General features: G+C 32.8%; 1 pseudogene; it reads left to right on the forward strand.

Annotated features, from left to right (window-relative positions):
* Positions 1-1110: 1110 nt before the first annotated feature.
* The window catches only part of LOC149575250 (protein CTR9 homolog), a 41443-nt pseudogene continuing 15233 nt past the window's right edge, over positions 1111-27320 (forward strand).

Consider the following 27320-nt stretch of genomic DNA (forward strand, 5'->3'; position numbering starts at 1 on the left):
GGCAGATTGTCTTTCACAACAGAAAAGAGCTGTCTACACAATTCAACCAAAATGAAACAATCTAGGGTGTACCTAGGTAACTTCACAGGTTCATCTTGAAAACCTCCAACTCTTAAGTATGTGAACCTGGGAAATTGTATATAGAAGCTCCCATATTGTAGTACTAACTTTTGAGCTTCTGTAGACAGCCTTGGCATTTTCGTCTTTTTCAAAGACATATGGACATTATCCAGAAGCACATCATGAACCTTGCAGAAATCTTCTAAGACATTATCTCTTTGCAATAGAGGGCAATACTGAAACACACACATTTCTTCATTCCAAGTACCATGAGGCAAAGGGGTGAGGTCGCAAGTACATGCAATAGAATAGGTCAGATAGGATGCCATGTAGAAATCTTCACAGAACTCTTTGGCATGCATCAATTGCATCCTCAGAGAGGTAGCAATGATTTCTGCCCAGTCCCTCCATTGCTCACCCTTGAAAACAATTTCTATATATCTAAACATCCATTCCTCAAAGAGAGAAACATCTGCTGAACCTTTCACACGATGCAACATTACGACCAAGTCACCAATGTGAGGTTGCATGTGATCTTTTTTAATAACTTTTGGCAGCCTAGACCCACCCCCATAATTGACTTCATTCCATTTCCTGGCTAAGGTATTTCGAAATGTACTAGGATTTGCCCAGTATTCAGCCAAGGCTTGGGTAGGTGAAAACACTGCAAAAGTATTAGTCGTTAGACGCAGGACTGAGGCAACAATTTCTCTCGAAATGGAAAGAATAGGGGTGCCATCTTCACTCAGAATACTTTTTCTCCTCACATCATAGTGATCTATACACAACTGCAAAAGTTTAGGGCTTACAAATGATGGGGGGAACGCTGCGGCCTCTATTAACCCACTGGTTAACACTTCCATGCACCCATTATTTTAATTAGAATATTCTAAAAACTTGGTCTGCAAGCTTTCTATCTTTACCCCTCGTAGATCAGTGTCACATATAACTGGTCTCTTGCATTCCAAACCAGAAGTGTTACCCAGGAAATGCAAGACTGTCCTCATGATAATCTAAAAAAATGCAAAGACTAAACAAACAAATCTGGAAATGAATATAGTTGCAGAGCAAACAGGATTGTCAAATTCTCACCTGTTCTTTGCCGAAAACCCAAAAAATCTCTCCTATTTCCTTAACAGCTCCCCGTCTATACCAGCTTCTCTCGTGATAATAGACTTTGGAGGAAATTACATGAGTTTTAAAGGAAAGCAGTAACTTCATGCGAGGGTACGGGATAATAATTACCCACTACTTCGACATCACCTCCGCCAGCTTTCGCATGCTTGAAAACCCTTTGCATGAGCTCGACATTAAATTGTTTCCTTTTTTGGACACTTCAACATTAATCAAATTGAGTCCTTTTGACGACTTGAAGATCTTCAACATGATTTACAATGATTATATTTCTTGGAAATAGGACTGTCTTTTAGACCACACTCATCTGACAAGATCACGAGTAAAAGGTGGCGCACTGTCTTTCCACACTTGAAAGTGATCATTACATAAGTCTTGAACTACTTTGAACCGAGGTTCAAAGTGGTTCAAAGTGCTTCAGAAGAACAAACCACCAAGTGAGATACATTACCTACACAAAGAAAGCGTTAGTAATAAAAATCGCATCGAACCACTTTGAACTACTTTGAACTATTTTGAACTAAGGTTCAAAGTGGTTCAAAGTGGTTTAGAATGGGGGAAAAAGGGCTGACCGTGTGGGTTTAAGGCTTTGGCTGGGCACTTCAAGGGCGTTAAGTTTCTCATGCAATAGTGAAAGTGGATGCGCTTGAGAGAAAAATTAAAACCGAAAGTGAATTGGCGACTATAAATGTGGCTAACAAAATTACATTATTATATTTAGTAAAAATAATAATAATATAAATTATATTTATAGATTGTAATAAGATTAACATAATATATTAATATATATTGTTAGATTATATCTTATATCTTTACATTACGTTATTATATATATATAATATATTAAAATACATCTTTACATAGTAATCTAAGTGAAATAATTTAGAAATAATAAGTTGTGACGTTTAAACCCAATTTTCCCTCCAAAATGGGTTGAGATTTTAAATTTTCTCACCTCAACATATCGGATATCTGATTTCAAATCGGATATCTGATTAGGCTTGGTAAATACCAAGCCTACCTAGTCAACCCAAAAGACGTGTTTGAAGAGGTTTTTAGTGATACTCAGACTTCGGGTAGCCGTCTGACAATGTTATTTTGATCGAAATTGAATAAAACAATTTTTTTTTTTAATATCGATCTCTAGATTCCATAAATATAATTTTTGTCAAATTCTGAGTTCGATAAGTATTTATTAGTTAATTATCAATGAAGATAATTTTAAAGTGCTGATTGACACACTGATTGAAAAATAGCTATAACTTTCAAATGATATAATATTTTTTAAATCTAAAAGTTGTGTCACATTCTATACTTTGGCTAGTATAAGAAAAAATAATAATTTAAATTTGGTATAATTTTCTATTAGTTAGGGTGGTCAGACACGGGACTTTTTTTTTTTTTCAAAAAAGTTTTGGTAGAAAATTCATAGTTAATTATTTATTTGGAATTAAAATACCAAAAAATATGCGTCATATCTGGGCATGAGTCTACTTTTCATATCTATAATTATATTAAAAAAATATTATGATTTGATTTTGATTAAGGTTGTCAGACATACACCTACTTTTTATTTTTTCCTTGGAATTTTCTTAGTAATGCACTAAAATTCAAACTTTTGACCAATTAATTATTTTTTTCTCCTGATAAGGCCTGGTAGTTTAGAAACTACATTCAATTTCTTACAGATTATTTTCTTACAACTTTTTGATATAAAGTCCATAACCACTTAAAAATTATGTGTCAAGTTGACATAAACCTGATTTGCTAGTTTTTCACTGCCACTTAAAGCCATAGTTTGGTACACCATGATCCTGCACATACCCAGGATGATTCAAAATTTGATCACAGATCTGATTCTTTTTCACCACTTAGCATCTTTGCTAGTACACCAATAGTTCAAAAAGCTAGAACTAAGCATAAATTCATTCCTACCCCGTTCAATGCTCTAGGCATTCTTGGGAAACAACCACATGTTGGTAAATACTCCTTCCTAGAACATGCCACTTGTCATGATCCATGTATATGCACTACTAAAAGGGGAGAATCTTCAAATCCTACCACTCTTGCCAGAAGATTGCATAGGCCTACCCCTCAAGCCAACTCATCCAGTGTTAGATGTCAACAAGCAACGTGAGTATAGTCTTCCACAAGCCCAAATGTTGATGAACAGATCAAATAGGGCTTCCAACCTCTTTCAAGGCTTTTAGGATGGAATTATCCCCTTTACACAGAGCATGCCAAAAATTGTCTAGAGGGAAAAAATATGCAAATGGATAAAGGAAATGATCTATTACAGGATCCACAAAAGGAGTAGATACCTTCTATCACTCTTCTAGAACACTTTATCGACTCAAACATCGTACTTCTTCACCAAACAACTTTAATTGGTAAGTTTGCAAATTCTTCTTTGTAATCTAAGATTATTTCAAGATGGGCTAAAGACAAATAGTTTGGTTCAAAAGAAATCATCCCTGTTGATTCTACATCAAATTTCTTTGTTGCAATATTTGATTCCAATTTATTTTTGTAGTGGTATCAGTCTGTGTACTTTGCACTGAAGGCCAAATTTCAAATCAATAGACAATCTATGTCATTATTTCTCAATTTGGATTGTCTTTCCCTCATTTCCTTTGGAGTAAATAGATCCATAAATTCTTGAAATCATGGCAAATTAGTTGGGTATTTTTGTCAGATATGATTTTATTACATTTGAACTTCTTCATCAGGAATCTAGAGTTTTTATCCTTAAAGAAATATCCAAGCCTATTTCAAAGGCTATTGTCATTAGATCAAAATGGGGCTCTTGGTCACAACAATTTTTCATTCAAGATGAAAGTATAGTTCACAGATTTCAGCATTAGCTTGGGAATCTTAACTCCCACTATCATCCAATGGAAATGATGCAAGTTTCAATATGTGAGGACCACATATCTGATCTGTGCAAGTGCTCAGTTTGAGAACAAAATATTCAAGACAATCATGACTCCTTGTAGTTGAGCCCCCATCAATATCAGGAATTTTCTCTAAGTTTGATGACTACCATATACAAACTAAGTTGGCTGAAATCATTTCTAAATACTTCTTGACGATTCATAAATTTCTCTGGAGTCTTTATTATACTATCTCTCATCTTTACTCAGATTCTTCAATACAGAATCTTTCTCTTTCAGTGTCGATACCATTTCTTTCATCTGGAGAATAGAGATTTTGTAGTGCATGATCTCATCTTTCAAGATAAATTAGTTGATTTTGCATTGATTGATTAAATCCCAAAAAAAAGGCATAAGCTTTTAGACAAGAGTCTTCAAATTATAGCAGATGACTAGCTTGTTACTATTGCCATTTCCATGATTAATGAAATTGCAGTAGAAGGATTTATTTTGACTAATGAAATTTTTCCATCATAGAGTGAAGTATGCTTGAGTTCATCCATAGTTGAAGAAACAATTGCCTTTTGTCTTCTCCTTGTCACTCTCTCTTACTCTACAACAACTACCCTTGTGGCTGCTTATATAGTAGCAAGTCCCACAAAACCACTAAGTGGTATTACATAAACCATGTGCTAAAACCATGTGCTACCTAACCCACTGACCCCACATTTAATATTGGGCATTTAATTCTTTTCCCCAATATTAAATAATTACATGAAATATTTTCACAATGTTACAATACAACTCATCAAGAATATTCCACGAGAATCTTTACATGTTGCACGTCCATCTAGGCACAACAATACATAATAAAATATAATAATAAAATAACAATATTATGCAATGTGTGCAACACCCATTATCTCAACAACAATTTTAAGTTACTCTAATGAATCCTTGGAGAAGACTAGTTTTAATCAGATTGAGTATAGTATTGACCAAGTGTAAGATTCATATTCAATCCCATGCCATCCTCCTATTCCTCTTCTTCAATATGTCAACTTAGAGTTTCCTGTAGGGATTGATGCTCTTCATTTTAAGGAGGAATTTCTCCATAAAGTCAATCAGGCATAAATTTACCCCCTCCAACACTTAATTCTATTGATATTGCTCCTTCTTGTTTTCTGCACTTGCAAAATTCAGAGAACATTATGTCTCTTGAAGAAGATGAATATGATTTTAAATAGTCATAATTACCTATAGATTCTTTTAATTACTCCCAGTCCTTCACCTTAGAACAAAAACCTTCTTCAAAGAAGGTAGAGAAGAAACTATCAAAGTCTAAGGGATGGAAACCTAATAGTGCTAAGGTTCTTGAGGAAATAGTTTTAGTGATTCAGACCACACTAGAACATCATAGGCTTAAGTGCCTCTGATAAAAGGTATAGAATTAAGTAACAACTTGATTCTATTAAGGCATATATCTACATTATTCAAGAGATCAAAATTTCTAGTGACATGTATGCTAAAAAAATTAAGAAATGGTCAGCTTGGAAGTCTCTGCATATGCAAGGTATAGGTTCTTCTAGAGGTCTCCTTACTCTCTAGAATCCTAAGACTGTTTGTGACTTTTTGATTAGGTAGGATCATAATAAGAAATTAGTGAAGATAGTGTATTTCGATCTCATATTCTTGTTAATAAATGTTTATGTCCCATCTTCCATCTTGGATAAGAGAAACCCGTGGACAAAGTCATCCCAAATTACTCATCATGATGAAGATCAACGATTCATAGTTGGTGGGGACTTTACGATAATTCTGTCCGATGATGATAAGAAGGGAGGTATTTCTCCTCATCCAAGAACTATTCAAGACTTTCTTAATTTTACAATAAACAACCAATTTTTAGATGATATCCCACAAAATGGATCTTTCACATGGACAAACAAGCAAGCTAGATTTTTGTAAATCTCTGAGAGGCTTGACAAGTTCTTCATACCTCAGAGCTAGAAACTCCTTCATGTCTCTTTCAATTATAAAATTTTACTAGTATCTAAATCTGGTCACTTTTCTTTTCTCTTGAATGTTGAGTGGAAAGTCTCTCCTCAGTACCATGCATTTGGTTCCTCCTTTAAGTTTGAGAGTATGTGGTTTAGACACCCATGCTTCGAGCCCTTACTGAACAACAACACTAGTGGATTTCTGCTCCATTTTGTAGAGGAACTAAAATGTTCCAATTTTCATAGAAGCTTAAATTCATTAAGCTCCAACATAAGGATTGGAATGGCAAGGTTTTCAAAAAAATCTTAAAGAAAAAATTGATGATTTGTAAGCTACTTGATGACATTAACCAACACATCATCCAACATGGTTTTTATTTAGCCACATTGGATAAGAAAAAATCTCTACAAGTTGAGTGGAATGAGCTTTGCAATTAGGAAGATGTATACTAGAGATAGAAATCAAGAGAGTTGTGGCTCAAGGAAGGTGATAGAAACACTAAATTCTTTAATGTTTCAATAAAACATAAAATGGCTACTTCTGTTATTTCTTCCATAAGATGTTTTGATTCTAGTTGTCTTATTGAAGATGCACATGGTAGACAAAAGGAAGGAGTTAAATTCTTCAAAAAAATTCTTACTCCCCCAAATTTAGACTCTAACTCAGATATTGTAGTTGATCATCTCCTTGCATGCATTACAAGATTAGTTTCAACTAGTGACAAAAAACTATTCCTATCTCCATTTACTCTTGAGGAAATATGTAAAGTGGTTTTCTCTTTTCCTCCAAACAAAGCTCCAGGGCTTGATGGTTTTACAGCCTTATTTTTTCAAAGATGTTGGGATGTCATGTGTGTTGACCTCCTACCTTCCATGGAAGAATCCAAAAGAAATGGTTCTATGCTAAATTTTTTTAATGCTACAAACATTTCTCTCATCCCAAAAGTTGCAGCTCAAATTACATTTGTAGACTTTAGAATCATTTCCCTATGAAACATGTTTTGCATGATTATCACAAAAGCTATTTACTTAAGGCTTCAACATCTTATTCCCTTAACTACTTTTCATGAACAAAGAGGTTTCATTCTGGGAAAAGATACAATGGAAGGGGTCTTAGTTGCCCATGAGCTTATTCATTCCATTCAGTCAAACCAACAATCTAATTTTGTCATTAAATTGGATATGATGAAGTCCTATGATAGGGTGTTCTTATATTTTATGTTCAAAGTTCTCTCCAAATTTGGATTTGCAAAAAAATGGTGCAAATGGATCAAAGCTTGTGTCTCAAATGCTTGGTTTTTGGTGCTTATCAACAGACTTCTAGTAGGATTTTTCTCTTGTACTCAAGGGGTTAGGCAGGGTGACCATTATCTCATTTCCTCCTTATTATTATAGCAGATGCATTTAGTAGGAGCATTTTGAGAGAGTTTGAAAATGGTCTCTAGCATGGGGCTCACATCTTAGGTACTTCGTTCTTAGTAACCCACTCCTTTTTTGTAGATGATATTCTTTTATTTGGTAAATCATCTGTCATAGAAGCTAAGAAAATCAAGCTATCCTTGGAGTTGTATACTTCAACTTTTGGCCAAGAGATCAATGAAAATAAATCAACTATCCTTTTCTTCAACACCAAATCATTCATTTCAAATAAGATTGTTAAGATTTTGGGTTTCTCAGTTGACAAAATCCTCTCTACTTGCCTAGGGATTCCCTTCTTTATGGGGGCCAAAAAAGATTATTATTGGTCTATTGCAATAAAAAAAATTAAAATTAGGACCTTAGCTTAGAAGGTTAGGTGGTTGTCTTTTTCTGGGAAATTTTTTCTTATTAAATATGTTCTATCTGCAATTCCCAACTACTATATGTTGGTCCTCAAAGCTCCTGTAGCAATCATCCACCAAATTGAGAAAATTACTCATGATTTTCTTTGGGTTAGCAATATGACAAAAAATAAGAAGATTCTTTTCATCTCCCTCCAAAACATGGCCAAAAGAAATTGCATGGGGGAGCTCGTTTGCACAACCTTGTCCACAGAATGAAAGCTTTTGGGGGAAAGCTTGTCTAGCAAATGTACACTAAGCCTGGCTCTATATGGTGTGAAATATTGTAGGAAAAATATTTGGATGACAAGTGTCCTTACGAATCTTCTCCATTCTTGACCCTCTTAAGGGATTAGCAATATGGAACTTCATGATTAATTTTAGAGACCTTGTTACCAAGTACATATCTTGGGAAGTGAACAATGCTTGTAGTGTCAAATTTTGGTCTGACTGTTGGAATGGCCTCCCTCCACTCTCCCACTTGGATCAATATGAAACATCATTGTCATCTGGACTAGCTATTGGGGCTCTAACTTGCTCAACTATATTTTGGTTATGGAAATATTCTCTTGGAAAGTAATTTCGAAGGACCCTTCTTCATCGCCTCTCAATGATATCTAGTCCTCTTTTCTCACAAATATTTTTCAACAATGGTCTGTATTCTTATCAAACTTTGAGGACAATCTAATTCAGGTTCCATCTAAGGATGGCAAGTACTCAATTAAAGAAGGTTATAGGGCTCTTCAACAGATTGAAAATAACAATAGTAAGAGTAGAGTATCTTTTTTCTATTGGAACCCCACTATCCTCCCTAAAGCAGGTTGCTTCTCTTGGCTAGCTCTCAGGAAGAAGATTCTAACAAGTGAGAGACTTTCTAAGTTTGGCATTGCAAATCCCTTTAATTGTGTCTTATGTGAGGAAGAGTTAGAATTAGTGGACCATTTATTTATCAATTACAAATTTTCTTTCTCCTGCTAGTTGTTTATTATCAAGAAACTTAATGTGTCCATGCCCTTACCAAATAATATTTTGGATTTTTTGAATCCTAGGCCATGTTGTTCTCCTCAGGTCCACTTTCTCTTTCCTTTGGAAATGTATACCTTCTTCAGTTGTTTGGGTGATATGGTGGGAACGAAATAAAAGAATTTTCAAGAAAGATGTCTCTTCTATTGATCAAGTTTTTGATAAGTTGGAAGTCTCTATATCGGAGATAGCTAACTCTAATTTATCAAACATCAATGCAATCATTATTTTTCTCATTGGGACAAAATGACTTTAAAAGTATGGAAATACATAAATCTACTAGATGGTTTAGCTCCAAATTCAAAATCTAGTCATGCTAAAGACAGGTCCATTACTAAATGGCATCCCCCCTTTCCGAGATTTTGTTAAAATCAAATTTGGTGGAGCATCAAGAGGTAATCCTAGTATTTCTAGGATTGGCATTTTTATCAGAGATTGGTTAGGCAAGCAATTGTTAGTTAAGGCTGCTCTCATCAATCCTGGCACAAACAACATGGCAAAGGCACATGCACTTCTTCACAGTTTGGTTTTGGCAAAGAAGATTGGTTTTTCTAAAATCTAGATTGAAGGGGATTCTCTTGTGGTAATTAATGCATGTACGACCAAGAAAATTCACAATTGGTAGCTTCGATATATTATGAATAAGATTTGGCAATTACTTCATTATTTTTAGGATATATGCATCATTTACATGCTTAGAGAAGGTAACAAGGTGGCTGATTGTTTATCAAACCTTGGTTGTGATGGCAACTTTATCAAAAAAAAATTAGTAGACCAGATGTCAAACTTGTTCCCTAAATTGAAAAATTTATTATCTTCTAGAATTGTTTATTCAAACTGTAAGTACTGACCTCTTCTTCCAACTCTTTTGCAACATGCTGATGGGTGTTCAACTTCTTCATCTTTCTTCTCTTTCTCTTCTTGTTATAGTATGGCAAGGATATTGGGTTTTCTTCTTGTTTCTTTCCCAATTTTGCCTTTGAACTAGGATATTTATCATTTATATTTATATTTTAGTGGTTTTCCTACTTTTGATTTAAAAAAAAAGATTTATTCTACTTTGATGGGTTTTCCAATAAGATACCATAGAATTTCTTCCTTGACATACCAGCATAGCTTTCTTCTTGCTGAAAATTAGATATGTAAAACAATAGAAAAAATGAATAAACTAAGAAAGTAAGACAAATTTTATTGATCTATAAAATCTTTGATACAATACATCCATTGTTTTAAGCCTCTATTTATAGAGCACATTCAGCAATCAAATACTAAGAAGAACCGTTTAGAGTTATCTCCTATGTGGGCAAAGGGAGATGGTACAAAGAGGACTGTTAGATAGCATTGATAGTTTATTCACTTATTTAGTAGAAAATGGTACAAACTAGCAATAGATTGAATGTTCTTTTATCACTGTTTGATTACATGGGTACTAATTATTCAACACTCTCCCTTAATTTCTACCACTAAAGAATCTTTCAATGGGTGAAATTACAATAAAAAATTTGAACAGAATATGTCTCATCATTAAGCCTTTTGAGGTACCCATTTACAACATAATTATTTTTTTAGTTTCACTTATCACTATCACTATGCAAAATTCATTCCTCTTGTTATTATTCTTTTGAGTTTTCGATTGGTTCACTCTTAACCTTTTGGGATTTCCCACAATTAGTGCAACTACTCTACTTTAAGGATTTTCACCCAAACAAGTGGCTTTGTCTTACCACAAACTCTTCAAAATTTTTACAAGTTGTTTTGGCTTAACACAAATCCTTCAATAAACTTTTAGGTTTTTTCACCTAAACAAATGGTTTTGGATTACAATAAAATCTTCAATAAAATTTGAGGTTTTTACCTAAACAAATGGTTTTGGATTACCAAAAACCCTTCAATAAACTTAGCAAAAAAACATTTCACTAATGGAAAAAAAATAATCTTTAAGTTTTTCTTTTATGAAGTCTCACTTTTCATGGATGTCTTGGTATATGATGATTTTTATTTGTATGAACCATTTGCGATCCTTCTTGAGGGTTCACACTTTGATAGGTTTTGATTATTATTCACACTCAAACATTTGTATCTAAACAAACCTTTAATCTTACCTATGATATTTTTACAACTTGATCCGTAACTCCATTCAATGTCCATTTTGAAGCATTTCTTTATAGAATTCTTTTTATACTCTTTGTTCCAACATGTCTTTTCACAATGACTCTTTAATCCACAAATACGACATGGACGTAGATCTCAACACTTGTCTTTCGTGTGTCCTTTCCTATTACAATTTGAACATTGCATATATTGTTTACATTGAACAAATTTTATTGAATCCATATAATCATTTCTTACATCTATCATATATCCCAGTCCATACTTTGGTCTCATTATTGGCTCAATAGGCTCAATAATTCCTTGTTAACGTTTTCCCAATCTTTTACCTTTGCAATCATTTTTCTTCATTATATTCCATCCAACATTCTTATTATCACAACTAATAGTATTTGATGTCACATTTTTATATTCTTTATCACAAACAACTTCAACAGAGTCACACTTTTCTAGTGGTTAATTCAAATCATCTGTACTGCATGAAACATCGCATACTAATTTTTCTTTCACATATACATTTCTCTCAATGACGGATTGATTTAGTTCATCCTTTAACAAGTCATTTTCTTCTTTTACTTTCTTCATTTTCTCCTTTGATTCATCCTTTAACAAGTAATCCTCTTCTTTTACTTTCTTCATTTTCTCCTCTAATTCATCATTCCTTTTCTTAATATTATCCAACAACTTCAATTTTTTCTCTAGCTCTCTATTTGCTTCTATATAGACATTAATTTGATTAAAAAATTTGCATCTTTCTATATTCATTTCATTTCTTAACTCTATGAGTTCTTCTTGCAAAAAATTCTTCTCACAAATTAAGTCTCCATTTTCTTTCTTAACATTTATTAATTCTTCTTCTAAAATGTTTATCTCAGTAATTAAATTTGCATTTTCCTTTAACACTCTTTTACCTTGCCTCCCCATTATGATTAATCCACAAATAACACTTTCTTTGAATTAACTTAGTATTTTTTCCACACTTCACAATCACAATAAAATTTTCAAATTTGCTCATCTAATTCCTTTAAAAATTTAAATGTAAGATTATTGGACATGATCACCATATCAACAACATCACACCAAACTCTATGACCTTTTCTCTACATTGATGAAATAGATAATTTTTCCTTCAACAATTTGATTCTTCTCTTAATGTAGCAATGGGCGAAATACCAATAGCCCTTCTCTTGAGTAATCTTTTACCAAACATTTTTTATTGTCCTTTAGGTAGCAACTTCAAAAAACAAAAAAAAAACTATTCCACTACCCATCTTGACTTTCCAAACACCCAAAGGTTTCTTTGATGCTGCTCAATCAGATTATAACCTGCAATAGAATAAAATCACATAAAAAAATCTTACCATAGCCAAAGAGTCAATGATGCTCTGATACCATCATAAAAATTGAAATATAAAATAGCACACTATTGGGTCATAGAGCTAAATAGGGAGAAGAGTAGAACAAAGAAAATAGAACTAATTTTATTGATAAATATATGTGACTGCAATACATCACAAGTGTCAAGCCTTTATTTATAGAGCACATTCACCAGTCAGATACCAAGAAGAAGTTTTCAAAGTTATCTCCTACATGGGCAAAGGAAGATGGTGCAAAGAGGAGTGTTAGACAACACTGATAGTGTATTCCCTTATTCAGTGAAAAATGGTATAGACTGGCAGTAGACTGAATGTTCTGTTATAACTGTTTGATGGCGTGGGTACTAATTATTCAATACTCCTGCTAAATAGAAATCTCGGTTCTTATACTATGGAAACCTCTCAAACCAATTTAGAAGAAACGTGTATGCATCTCGAACCATTATTTCAGCAATGTCTTAAATATTTTACAAGCTCACTAGTAAATTTAGGGCTAAATTGCGATGCGAAAAGGTCTCAATTTCGACAAGAGTAAGTTGCTAAAGCCACCAAAGTTGTTTTCACACAAATTTGGTCGGTTTCCTACCAAATTCATTGCGAGTCACAATTTTGACTTCATAAACATGGACTTACCAACACGAATTTTGTCAATTTCTCTAGCCAACCTGAACTGTTATTTTCTCATTTGTGAGTGCAAGTCGTCTCAATTCTAATGTAAACCTACCCAATTTTGCGTCTAAATTTTGACCACAAACCCTTAGTTATCTACGCTGGTGTCATACTTGCGAAGTAAAATTTGCCAATTTGGTGTCGCAATTGAGACCAAGATATGTCGCAATTGAGACACACTGTCCCATTATTTTTTGAAAGCTTTGCTCTCATAGGAGCATCCAAAACTGCACAAAACTTGATTATAAAGCGTAATTTCTTGATGCATGAGAGTCAAGGTATCATGCACATTTCTACCTCCACACCATTGTTTCATTCATCAAATGATTTATTTTATACAAAACAATGTGAAGGAGGAAGAAATGTGCATGATATCCTGTTTTCACTGAGCAATTATGCTTTACAACTCAAATTTTGTGGTGTTTAGAAGGCTCCTATGAGAGCAAAGCCTTTGCAATAATTGGCACAACATCTAAATTTTGGTTCCTGCAGGGAAGAATAAAATTAGGAAATAATTATTTATCAGGAATGAAAGCCAATAATTTCATCTATTTTTTAAACAGATAAACATGACAAAAAAACTTACAATCCCAATCACATCATCATAAGAGCGCATATATAACCATAACTATAATTGTGTAAAACCAACATAATTTACAAATATCCACAATTCAAATATTATCCGTCGATGTTTTCTTTAATAATGCTCCAATGCCTTAAGGCATTCAGTTAGAAACTTCAAAACTAATGCTATCAACTTAGATGTTGTTTCATAGCCACCAAGGATAAGGTCCATAATAAGATTCAATATCTCTTCATCCAAAAGATTTGTAGTTTTGATGAGTGAATCTAGAAAATCTCCACTCTCATCATCATTTCCATTTCTCCTTTGGTTTATAATAACTCTTAGAGTAGCATGAATTTTGGACCTTGACTGTCATGAAACAAGAACATTCTAATCATAATCTAATCCAAAAATTTGAAAGTATTAGCATGGATTGTGGAAATCAAATAGATATCACAAGAACATTCATTATAACACTTGACTAACCTTGCAAATTGAAAAACATTGATTTGACATAATGCATTTAACACTCTAAAAAGAGCATTTGCACATTACCTTGAGAGCTTTTGTATAATCTGTACCAAGGATGTTGAGAGGAAATACAACTAGCCCATTCATGAATTTCATTAAATCACTAAAAATTTGAGATGATTGCAGACTCCCTAGCATTAAACTTACCAGCTGCTTCAGCATTAGATTGAGTGTAAACTGCATTAAGCAACAAAGGTTACCTTTGTAAAAATTATAATATTAGAATTTAGAAATAAATAGAAATATTCTACTTAAAATTAAAGTTTAAAATGCTTATAAATTATAATCTTAATATCAGAATATAACTAGTAGTTTTTGAGAGAATTTTATTGATGCATGTTTTATTAGTAGTCATTCATAAAAAATCATCTCTTATGACAAAGTTGATAGATTAGGTATTGGGTTTTTTTGGGGGAGATCACCAATCTGAATACAACTCCAATAAAAGCATGTGTAACTATAGAGTTCCTTAATATTAAGTCCACTAATTACATATAGATCTATAGATGTTGATAGTGGAAGGGGTTAGTCCATGTTTCAATAATCTTGCACTCCTTGTGTGAGGCCTTATTGGTACTAGGCAAGTAAAGACATTTGTGCTTGTGTATTGAGTGTATTGATAACAGTTGTTAGAAGAAAATGTATTGAATATTAGAAAAATACGTATTGTACACACCTTTAAGATAGTTATAGTGAACTATTGTTGAGACAACCTAAAGTAATTATCTAATATTAGAAAAATATGTATTGTACAAACTTTTGAAATAGTTATAGTGAACTATTGTTGAGACCTATAGTGGTCTTTTGTTGACATTAATAAAATTATCTTATCTTATCTTATCTATGTAATCACTTTTTTATTGGAACAAGATTAATTAATTCTCCAATATAACTTGTATGTCCACTACTTACATATAGATCCATAGATGTTGATAATGGAAAGAGATAGCCCATGTTTCATTAATCTTGCACTCCTTGCTCACCTAATCTAATTGAAAGAGTTGCGAGGCTCTATTGAAACTATTGTTGAAACAACCTAAAGTAATTATCTAACATCACCTCTATGTAATCATTCTTTTATTAGAACAACAATATGTAATTCTCCAAGATAACTTGTAAATGACTATTTTTTAATCTTTGTACACATACAAATCATCCTACATTATTCCTCTAAATTCAATGTACCTATCGAACCTAAAGTAAGGTCAAGTTTATTTTCTAAGATAGTCAAATAATTGTTATATTCAAACATCACCCGATCAAAAACTCATTTTGATTAATAAAAAAAAAAGTGTATTCATCATATTTTCATGTGGTGGAGGTCAAGTTTACAATTTCTATTAATCCAGATGCTATCTACATAGGGCGTGGAAGAATTAGTATAAAATGTAGATAAGACCAACTGCCCCTAAAAGCAATGAATGATATATTGTGAAATAAAGATAGCAACATGTGTAGAATACTATTGAAATAGTTAGGAAAAATCGCAACGAGAACAAAATTAATTTTCTATATTGTAATCTATGTTTGAAATAGTAAAAGCTTAAGCATAACTTGTTTATTTATTTCTTTGCTCAGGCTGAGGCATTGAAGTGTCTGATTTGGCCATTCCAAAGCTTGGTGAATCAGTCATTTTTCTTGAACTCTAGTGTTGTTCATAATGTGGAAAATATTCAAGAGCACCAATGACCTTTAAAGCACCTGATCAGATCAATGGGTCAGCAACTTTTTGATTTTCCATTCACACTCTTGCACAAATTCATATCATTGATCTTCTTTTGTTAAGGAATTGTGTTTTAGCTTCATTTTTCTCTTCCCCTGCAACCCACCAAATTTTGTTTTTCAATTCACTTCTACAAATGAAATGTACTCTATTTTGGTTTTCTTTTGTTAAGGAATTGTGTTTTAGCTTCATTTCCTCCTCCCCTGCAACCCCACAAATTTTGTTCTTCAAATCATTTCGACCAATGAAATGGACTCTATTTTAGTTTTTTGTGTAAAGTCAGATGCTTTTGGAAGGTATGAGAAATTGTTATCCAATTTGTCTAATGTCTAGGATGCACCAATATACAATTAACTTTTATACACCAAATTTATACGTTGGGTGCTTCCTATTTCAATAAATGACCCACTCTTCCTACCCATCTCAAATATTATAATGTGAGAAAATGCCGAAAACTCACCTTGGTTGAGCGACTTGTCCACCCTTTTGATTCCCTCCATTACTGAAAAAACTAAAATATATCAAAAAATTAAGTTTTAGTGAAACTACTTGAACAAATGAAAGGGAAAAGTTAACAAATTTTGTACAATCTAAGGGTTTTATTGTGAATTAAGTAGACTTCGAGATCATTTGATTTCTAACATATGATAATAGATCACACTATTGAAACATTGATATAAAAAGCATACAATATATTGAAAAATAACAACAAAAAGCATTACATATTGTAAAAACAATAATATGTACCAGAGATGCAAGGGGTGAGGACGCCATCTCCTATAACCATACACATCCCCACAAGGGCTAGTATTAACAAACATCTCTTGGCAAAGTTACTTTGTTCAAGAGCTTCCTTTATCCTAATGGCTCTATTGGGCTATATACCTACAACTTCAAGTGTATATGAGGAGAGTTTCCTATCTTCTTCCTGGTGATTGGGTATCATGTTGACATTTGCATGGTGGCAAATCAAAGAATAAAGAGAAAAAGTTCCACCTGCAAAAGAAACTATCCCTTTAAACTTAGAACACATGTTTTCACATCAAAAAGATCAAACTTTGACCTAAAAACAAAGTGAAACTAGAGCTGTTATAATCTTACCATCTCCATTATCATTGACCCACAATACAATGAAGATGTATTTGATGAGGGGAAAAAGAGTGAGAGAATATATGATCAAATAAAAAGCCCCAAGAATATCATCAAGATGTTTTATGCCATTAGGAAAAGTACTCGCATACACATAAAGTGGTGATGTTCCTATGTACCCATAAACCACACCAATACTCTGAAATGCCAATTGCACAACTGCAGCCATGCTCAACATCTGAGAAACACCACAATCACAAACATCATCAAAAAATATCCAAAATAATGTTGCCCTAATGAATAATTTCCTTATCTGACAGCTGTGATGAGGAGATACCCATTCAGTAGCATAGTCAGTGTTCTACTTGGTAACAACCATAATAGCACTATTTAGTGGGAAAAGCTTCAAGACACAACTCTCTTCATCCAATCTCTTCTGCCTAAAATTTGTACTAAACTACTCTCTGCATTCAGTGTTACTAAAAAAACTAATTCATTTTTGTATAGCTACAAGTTATTTGATTCCATTTGTCCTTGTTCCAAAAACAATTTATCCATTAATAGGGTGGGGGATTTACTTACTGGGTTCTCTGTCCCTTCTTCTTGTCATGATGAACAAATTCCATATCCCTATTTTGGCTGTTATTACTGTCTAGATTGTAGTTTTTGGAGCACTGCTTTTCATGGCGTTTCCTCTTTACAACGATGGAATAGTATGGACAGTATCGGTGACAGCCGATGCCTTCTTTTCTACTCCATTTCTATGGAATTCACTGGTGAAGCTGATGAAACATTTAGTCACATGCTTTGAAGAATATGCTTCATTATTCTTAAGATCTAATTACAAACAATCTCATCTTTCCAAACTGTCTTGAATGACAGAGCTTGAGGCATATCTTCAATTGTTTTGACTGGCAGAAGTCACCTCCCCTTTCTGGAGTCTAAACTTGTGATATAAAACATGTCAGCACATTTCGATGCACATCTGACCATGTTAATGTTTTATTTAGCATGGTCAGATGAGCAGTTGCATTTCAATCAATATATAAAAGGTAAAATATGTCAAGCTGATTTCAAACCAACAAATTGTTATCCATACACTCTAAAATAGTTGAAACTGCAAACTTTCTTATGGAATCAATTGTGTGCATTTTACAACAAAACCTATTACATAGTACCAAATATGAGGTAAGTTTTACTTTTTCAAAATTAAATACCTCTGATAGATTCCTATCTATCTGGCATCTATCAATGACTAGTCTATCAGTAGTTGTAATTTTATTTTGATTAAACCCCTAATATTGGATTGAAGGTTGTATTTTCATAGACCACTATATAAAAATAAATTGTGTACATCTGAGCATAATATTAGTTTTATTTTAAGTACACAATTCAGCATACATCTTATGACACCATTTTGTGTGAACAATCCATTTTGCTTATATGTCTTTTCAGTAGTTTCTAAGAGTTGAAATGTTGCAAATGATTCCTATGATAAACTTGGATTATCCTAGCTCTTTATTGATAGCACTGTTGTGAAGGTTACTGTCAATCCCAAGAGCTACACTTCTATAGCTCCCTATTCTTTTCTTCTTGGACTAATTTTAATGCTAGGCTCCATTGTACAAGATTGTACAATATTTACTCTATGAGTCTGCATTAAATGTAAGACTCCTTTGTAGTTATAAACCATTATGTGCAATTCTAGTATAGCTATAAACTTGCCAAAAAAGCTCTCTTTTTATCATCTTATTAGTCATGTGAATCCTTCCATAAAATATTCAATTTTCAAATTTCAATTCTAAACTTCTAAATTACCATGAAATCTCTTGCCAAGATGTGCAGAGTTTGTTTTGGTAGTGGCCTGTTACAAATTTCAATATAATCCTTTTATGTGATGTGGAGATAGCCGACTTCCCCTTATCTTCACACCAAAATATCTTATGCCGACGATGCCTCTTTGACAAGACTTGATGCACATTTTACCCTATTACCCTAAATACTTGATAATTAAGACAACCCAATTTGTTTAATGTAAAACAAATAGAAAATTTTGCTTTCCACAAGCCTTCCTAGCCAAGCGTTCCCAGCCACAAAATGAATATCCAAATAAGATGCAGTGCTTCAATTTGTCTCTCTCTCTCTATATATATATATTTCATAGAAATTGTTTTAGTAGTGATCATTACAAGCTGAATATTCTATTTAATTTTTTAAAGACTTATCCATCCATTACCTGCGGTGAGATTGGGTTCTTAAATATAGTTTCACAAACAAAGGAGACATGGAAGATAATGATCATGGCAACCCTGCTAGAAACAGGAGATAAAATTTCAAAAAACAAAATTTAATGTTAAAAGACATTAGATCTTAGAGAACTATTTTGAACTTAAATGTTTTAATAAATGGCATAATAACATTTTGATTGGTTATTTTAGAGATTAACCAGAGCTTTCCGGGAGGACTAAGAGAGCTAGTTCATGTCATACTATACTGCAGATAGTGAAGAGCATATTATTCATTGTATGGCATAAGAAGTTATGATATTCTTGATTTCAATAGAGTTCACCTATTAGAACATTAGGCTTAAACTTTCTACTACCACTTTACGTTACGATCCAACTCTTTCATGAGAACTAAGTTAAAGATGCATCTATTTTATAATCCTCCTCCTTCTGTATGAGAACTTGGTCAAAGACGTTGCATCTGTTTCAATGAACAAATCTCTTACTAAAATTATGGTTGCACAATTTAACTTTTGTTATAGGCTATCCTTCAAGAATCCTTGACTTTACCAACCATCGTGGGCTTTCAAAGGGATTCCCCCATGTAATAATAATAATATACATAATATAATGTAGTTCAATTCAAAGCAATTAATGAGAGGAAGTAATTTTACCAGTTAGTAAACTCTGTAGTTCAAACCTACCATTACTACACTCCCTCTCCCTCTCCCTCTCCAAACATCCTTGCAATTACCATAACTGATTGTAGTAGAGAACAAGATTATAATATAGTAAAAATATAAATGTATTAGAGTATTACTACTTCCAGCCTAACAATAGTACAACAAATATATGCATAAACTATGATTGACATGAGAAAGCTTATACCAGTATTGATAGGCTAGAAAACCTAGTAGGATCTTGCTTACCATAGAAACAAAAAGATATGGGGTGAGTATTCTTTGGTAACTCATCTTCTAAAAGACCCCTCTAAAGGAAAGCACAAATTGGAAGTTTGAAAAATATACCTTTTTAGCCTCCTTAGAGAAAAGTATGTCCTATTGATGGTTCCATTGATCAAAGACACAGAGTGCATGCCACTCAATATCTTCTAAAAAACTGGCACTTTTCTTAGCAGTATTGATCATATTAACTGCTAGAGATCGCATTCTCTTGTGTGCATCACCCACAGTGATGAGAAAACTTGCCAAAAATACTATTTATTGACTTGGGATAGCTACTCTGAAACAACTAATCCTCATTCTGCAAAACATACAAACTAAAATTGAAATCACAAGATACAATTGTGGGCTATCCAAACACATGCGACGCAAAAATCTTGCCAAAGCTGCCAAAAAAACCACATTTTTAAAAACTCTATAACCCAAATCATCTTGGCATAGATAATCATTTATAATAAAATAGAGTGTGATGAAACAATTTGTACAAATGAAGAAGATAAGATGATGCTACCAAATATTAGCAGTGAGTAATAAGACATTTTAGGATGAAAAACTTTTAATATCTCATACTTTTCAATATGTTGATCATATAAGCTTTACTATTTGAATTCAAGAGTTGTCTCTAAAATTCTAATTTTGAAGTTTCTAACTGAATGCCCTAAGGCATTGGATAAGTTAGTAAAGCAGACCCAATTTTTCGTTCTTTTTTATGACAAACAAGAGATCTCAAAATCTTTTTCCAATATTGAGTGTATAGTTCTAATCTTTCAAAACATCTATTTGAGAAAAAATGTTTTTATGAAAGTTATAAAACGTATGAAATCATAAGTCTGGTTAATGTGTTGAATTCTGTAAAACTCTTCAACACATTTTTTCCTCTTGCTTTCCTTTTCATAATCTCTATAAGGATCAAAGATTATAGTGCAATATGAATAATGTTTTTGATATTTATCATTAATCCAAAATGAAGTAGCCATGGAAATTGCAAAAAAATATATCACTTGAAAGCATGGCTGAATGTGTTGCTTTCTGGTGTCACAAAACCGCCATCCAAAACCAAGTCATTAAGAGTGTCTTCAATAGCTAGCTTGTCATTATGAGTGCTGGTTTCATCTCCAAGAAGGGGCTCTGCAATTTATAATGTAAAGATTAAAGAAAGGAAGTAAAAATAGGGGGAAAAAAACACCTTGGGTTTCAAGAACAAATCCAGAAAGAATGTTGTGAATGCACAAAGAGTTTATCTGACCTGCTACAATAATTGTCATGTTTTTAAATACGTACACCCCTTATTGCTTGTCATGTCCTGTAAGACAACAACTTTGTTCATGGAACAACATTTTTATTGTTTTCTCAACATTCCTATTAAAATTCAATTGTATGAGGAGGGACTATCATTTCTTATTTTTGAATTTGACTATTCTTAAACTATTGAATTTGGCTAAGGAAAGTTCAATTTCACACCATTTGCCATGTTGATGTTGAGATACAGACCTGTGCAATCCAATCTCCCAAGGAATAGACAGCACCGCATATCACCATCTTTGCCAAAACAGGATTTTTCATAAAGTGATGTTAGAATAGTTACTAAAATGGTCATAAATTATGTTGTTATAGTAAAAGAATACTTTAACTTAAGAGAAAAAACTATACAATATTAAAACATGATATCATGCTTTAAAAACTAAAAAGGTACCTGTAACAAAGAACTTCATTTTGACTTGCTAATTGGTTGTCACTATTAACTATAAGCTTATCTTTAAAGTTTGAGCTTCACTTGGTTTCAAGAATAGTTAAATATTCTCTACTTAACAGGGCCAACCACGTGAAGGTGGAAGCTCATTTGGCCCCTCCCCCCCCACTAACATCACTCTAAATTCCCCATTAACATTTAATAACATTCAATTCATCCATTTTTGAAATTGAACATTCAATCATTATAATCACATGATAACATTCATTAACACATAAAATTCATAAACACACAACATTCAAGAGTAATTCATTCATGAATAATTCATTAACACAATATTCATTAACACCCAAAATTAATGAATAATATTCATTAACACAATATTCATTAACAATATTCAAGAGTAAGTCATTTATGAATAATCATATATTTTTTGCTTTCTTGCCGTTTCCTTTTTTCATAAAATTTCTAAGAGGAATATCAATGTCCTCATCATCCCCATTAACATTTAATAACATTCAATTCATCCATTTTTGAAATATAACATTCAATCATTATAATCACATGATAACATTCATTAACACATAAAATTCATAAACACACAACATTCACGAATAATTCATTAACACACAACATTCAAGAGTAAGTCATTCATGAATAATCATGTCTTTTTTTCTTTCTTGCTATTTATTTTTTTCATATAATTTCTAAGAGGAATATCAATGTCCTCGTCAAGATCCCCCTCCTCTACTGGTTCTAACACATGTCTCCTCCTCATCTGTTCAGGAACATCATGAGGCCACTACACCAAAGGGGGGTCCGCTGCAATAACAAGTACTTCATGAGGTTAAATTCCCACCATTTTATATTAGTGAATTACGATTTTTTATTTAAGTAAAAAAACTATAAATCAAAAAATTAATTTAAAAGAACAAAACATAGATTTTCTTTACCTAAATGTGTCACATGATCTACCTGCTGATCAGTCTGAACATCCTCCGGCACTCATTCAGCACGACATGATTCTATATCCTCAACACAAAAAGATTACACCAAGTTCAATTAAATATGTTAAATTGTATTAATAATTAGATAATTAGTTTAAAATAACAAATGAACACCTCCATCGACAGTATGATGCACATCAGGGGCTTCATGATGCTGTGTATGATCTATGTCAGGATTAATAGGCTGCATTGCAATGTCATGCGCATTATTATCAAATAAATTGTTGCTCAAGTATTCAATTTCTAATATATTTTTTGGCATATTTACCTATGCACATGATGCAGGAGACTGCTCAGTTAGGGAAATGGAAGCTTGCCGTAGGCGTTCAACCACCGCTGCATAGCCTTGCTTGAAGGCAATTCTTTTGTCTTCTTCTGTGGCCTCCAAATTAAAATCAATGCCCTACATTTTTTATTAATTAACAAAATTATTTGCATTTTATAAATAATTTTTCTTTGCAATTCATTTATTACTACTTACAACACGTGCTTTGACTTTTGAATATCCCCTAGAGCCAAGTCTGTGTTGTCCAACCTTTTCCAACCTCGCCTTTGTTTCTTTTGATGTGTCCTACAACCTATGAAAAGTTTGAAATATGTTAGATGATATAGATATAAATATTAGTACTAAATAGTGGATTATTATATATTGGTATGAAGGTTTTAGCATAAAGTAGCATGTTCCACCAAAAATATGAAAAAGGAGAAGAAAGTATAGCATCATACCTTTAATTGACATGTGTAATCATGCTATTTATCCATGGAGTTCATGCTATTTATCATACTAGAGTCTAGACATGTTCTGCTTTGCATCGCCATTTATTGAAATTTTTTAAGTTTTAATGCATTTATTTTCTGTACTTTTGAAGGTATTCTCATTTGGTTACTAATGTTGAATATTGTGATGTAGATTGCAATTGAGACTGCATCATTCTCCAAATATGTTGGCTTTACAGGTGTCCATCTTGGATGGACAGTTGTTCCTAATGAGCTTCGATTCTCTGATGGATTCCCTATTGTAAATGATTTCAATCATATCATGTGTACTTGTTTCAATCATGCATCTAATATTGCACAAGCTGGTGGATTAGCTTGCCTTTCTCCAGAAGGGTTAAAGGTAAGAAGTGCTCTTCAAAACGGTTGTTTTGACAGATATGTAATATCCGAGTTTCTGTTGTGTCATATTTTATCATTTTCAAGTTATATTTTTTGATAAGAGACATTGATAAGGTAGCAAAAGGAAAATTAAGAACTCATTGATAATTTACCTTATCTATTCTTTATCAATGATTAATTAACTTACCTAATTCGTATGAATCATACTTGTTCTTGCTGATATGAAAAGAAATAACAATATGTCAAAAAAGAGTCATTGATAAGGTAGCTATTGTCAAATTTTCTTTGACCTTTCCTCTGTTGGATTGAGATTGCTTATTATAAGAAAGCATGGTTTTGGTCACAGAGATTTGCAAAGCAGTAGGGAAGTTTATTTGAGACTAAAATAATGATCGTTCACTTTAACTTGCATTAGTGCTAAAATATTTCATATGATGATTATTAATGTGGGATGCTCAATTTTGTTGTAGGCTATGCATGGAGTTGTTGAATTTTATAAAGAGAATACTAGAATCATTGTGGAAACATTTACTTCACTTGGGTTTGATGTCTTTGGAGGAAAAAATGCGCCATATGTATGGGTTCGATTTCCTGGTCAAAATTCATGGGATATTTTTACTGAGATCCTTGAGAAAGCATATATAGTTACAACTTCAGGAAGTCGATTTGGACCCGCAGGTGAAGGTTTTATAAGGGCGAGTGCCTTTGGTCACAGAGAGAACATATTAGAAGCTTCATTTGTCAATATATATTTTTATTTCTCAATATATCTTATGTAGGATTTATGCCTAGATTGAGATTGAGATTTATAAGCAATTGTGTCAGCATATGAATTAGATACCTTTCATATTTACAATAACAAAATTTAAATAGTGAAATTGAGGATTATGCATGGTAGTATGTTGGAGAAATAACTCCTATTTTAGGGATTTTGACAAAACAGCATAGTGAGAAATATTGAATTCAAAAGGATGAGAATGTGAAGGAATAAGAGGTGCAGGTGAAGGTTCAAATCACATGAAAAGTCATTTGTACACACTGTGAATTTTGTTGTACATTATGTTGTTTTTTAAGAGTGCTCCCCCAAGGTAGATGTGTTAGGATTGGTACTTTGTCTCTTTACTTCACTGATATATGTGTTTGAATTAGTCTACACACAAATAATTAACATGTTACCAAAGCTGATATGCCTTTTGTGAGTTTGCAAGGAGCTAAGGAATAGAAGAGAAAGATTGGAAGCAGGGTGATATCAGGAAAAATCTCTTAATGAGTTTCCATCTTTAGAGTTTCCATAGGAGAAAAGCAGGGATTCCCTAAAAAGGATAATCTATTGGTTGGGTATAGACACATAATCCATGTGATCAAAGCTTCAGCAGCAACGAAAAATACTAAAAAAGAAGAATAGATTTTAGATGTGGTGGAAACACTCAGCTTTAAATTCTTTAGGATTCTTAGACTACATTGTTATCTGAAGATAGAGATTAGATTTTATGATGCTTCACACTTAAATCTGATGTATAGTGTATATGCACTTCTTTTTTGATATGCACCAAAGCACAAAATGGAATTGATGACAGTATAAAATAACAATCACTAACGACAACATTATATATTGTTATCATAGTTAACAGAATACTATAGAATATGGGATTTGATATCTTCAATGATGGATTTCATTAGGATTTACATGCAGATTAAGTGCAAATTTGATGCACACATGACCTGAAAGAAAATAGGGGATAGGAAACTCAAGATAGCGAGAAATTATTGTAAAAGAAAGGGAAAGTCAACAAGTATATTGGTCAAGGCGTTGCCTATTTTTATGACTCAAAATCTAACATGGTACATCATATCACAAGATTCGGTTGTCACAACTTTGAGTAGGAATTTCTTAATTGAATTTGAGTTTGAGTTCAGCGAAGATAAAATTTGAGAAAAGAACCGATAGGAGACATAGGCTCTAAAATTTGTCACTAAATATGAATAAAGGGCTTCATTTTCTCAATATATCTTATGTAGGATTTATGCCTAGATTGAGATTGAGATTTATAAGCAATTGTGTTAGCATATGAATTACATACCTTTCATCAATAGATAGATTAAATTCAGCTAGTTGAAATTGTTGATACTGAAGTTGAACCCTAAATTTGCTCATTAATGTACTTATAGTTAATACTATTGCATACCTTTTTGGATTTGTTGGTGTACTTTCTTTTGGACTTTTCCCTTTCTCCTTTACATCCAAAATGAACTCATTCCAATCCCTCAGTGAAACAAAGGGAGGACACTCATACTTCAGGTTTAGGACGAGGCTCTTTCTATATGTGTCCCTCACAACCTTAAGATGTCTGGCAGATTTTTGTAAAAATTTCTTACGATCAAAAATATTACTACCAAACTCATGCTCTATATCTTTGATGAGCTCATCTTTTAATTTTTGAGATTGGTAGTTCCACCTTTTAAGAAAAAACACAAAATTGTTAGATATAGCTAGTATAAGAAAAGACCTGAATGAAAGGAAAAATGTTGCACCAATTAAAGATATGAAAAAAAATAGTGGGATAAAATTAGTTCAGTTATGATGTACAACAACCTAGTACGTATGGTGGGCTCGAATCTTCACAGTGTGAGGTCGTAAAGCCTCCTATAAAATGTATCATTTCCTGCAAAAAATGTCATGGGATAATTAATAGTAAAAACCATTAAAATGAATCATATGAAAGAAGACTCCCACTTTTGGTTCTCTGCAGAAAAATTGGTTAGTATCTTCTACTTAAAGCATGAAATTGCAATGTACCAAATTACTAAACTAGAGAATTACTGGTATAGACAAAAGGTCATTGATAATTCAGATGATCCTACCAAACCCCTAATAAAAAGGAATTCCAGAATAATTAAACAAATTGCACAATATGACACACTAAAGAAGGTCATAAGGCATCACTCCACATCAAAAGCCCTTGCATTCACCACTTCCTATCATGTTTACATCTTGCAAGAAAATCTTTATTACAATATAAAAAATAATTATTTAAAGTACCTGGAATCGTAGGATCTTTCAAAGGCATTAATTCATTATCGTCAATCAACAATGATGTCTCCATAGATCTCATGCTAGAAACACGGGTAGCTCCAGGAAATGATGGTGAATTATCACCAATAGATGCACTATGATCTGCATTTGGCAGCGTGCCATATGGTGCATCTCCTACCACAAAAAAAACAATACACTATGTGATGCATCCCAAGATTAAAGTACATATTATCAACTCATAATTAACACAAAACCAAATATAGAAAAACAAGGATTTACCAGCTAGATGTCCCCTTGTTTTCGACATTGTAGTC

Source organism: Cupressus sempervirens, chromosome 2, assembly GCF_028749045.1.
Source record: "Cupressus sempervirens isolate cs-2001-9-10 chromosome 2, ASM2874904v1, whole genome shotgun sequence".
Lineage (NCBI taxonomy): Eukaryota > Viridiplantae > Streptophyta > Pinopsida > Cupressales > Cupressaceae > Cupressus > Cupressus sempervirens.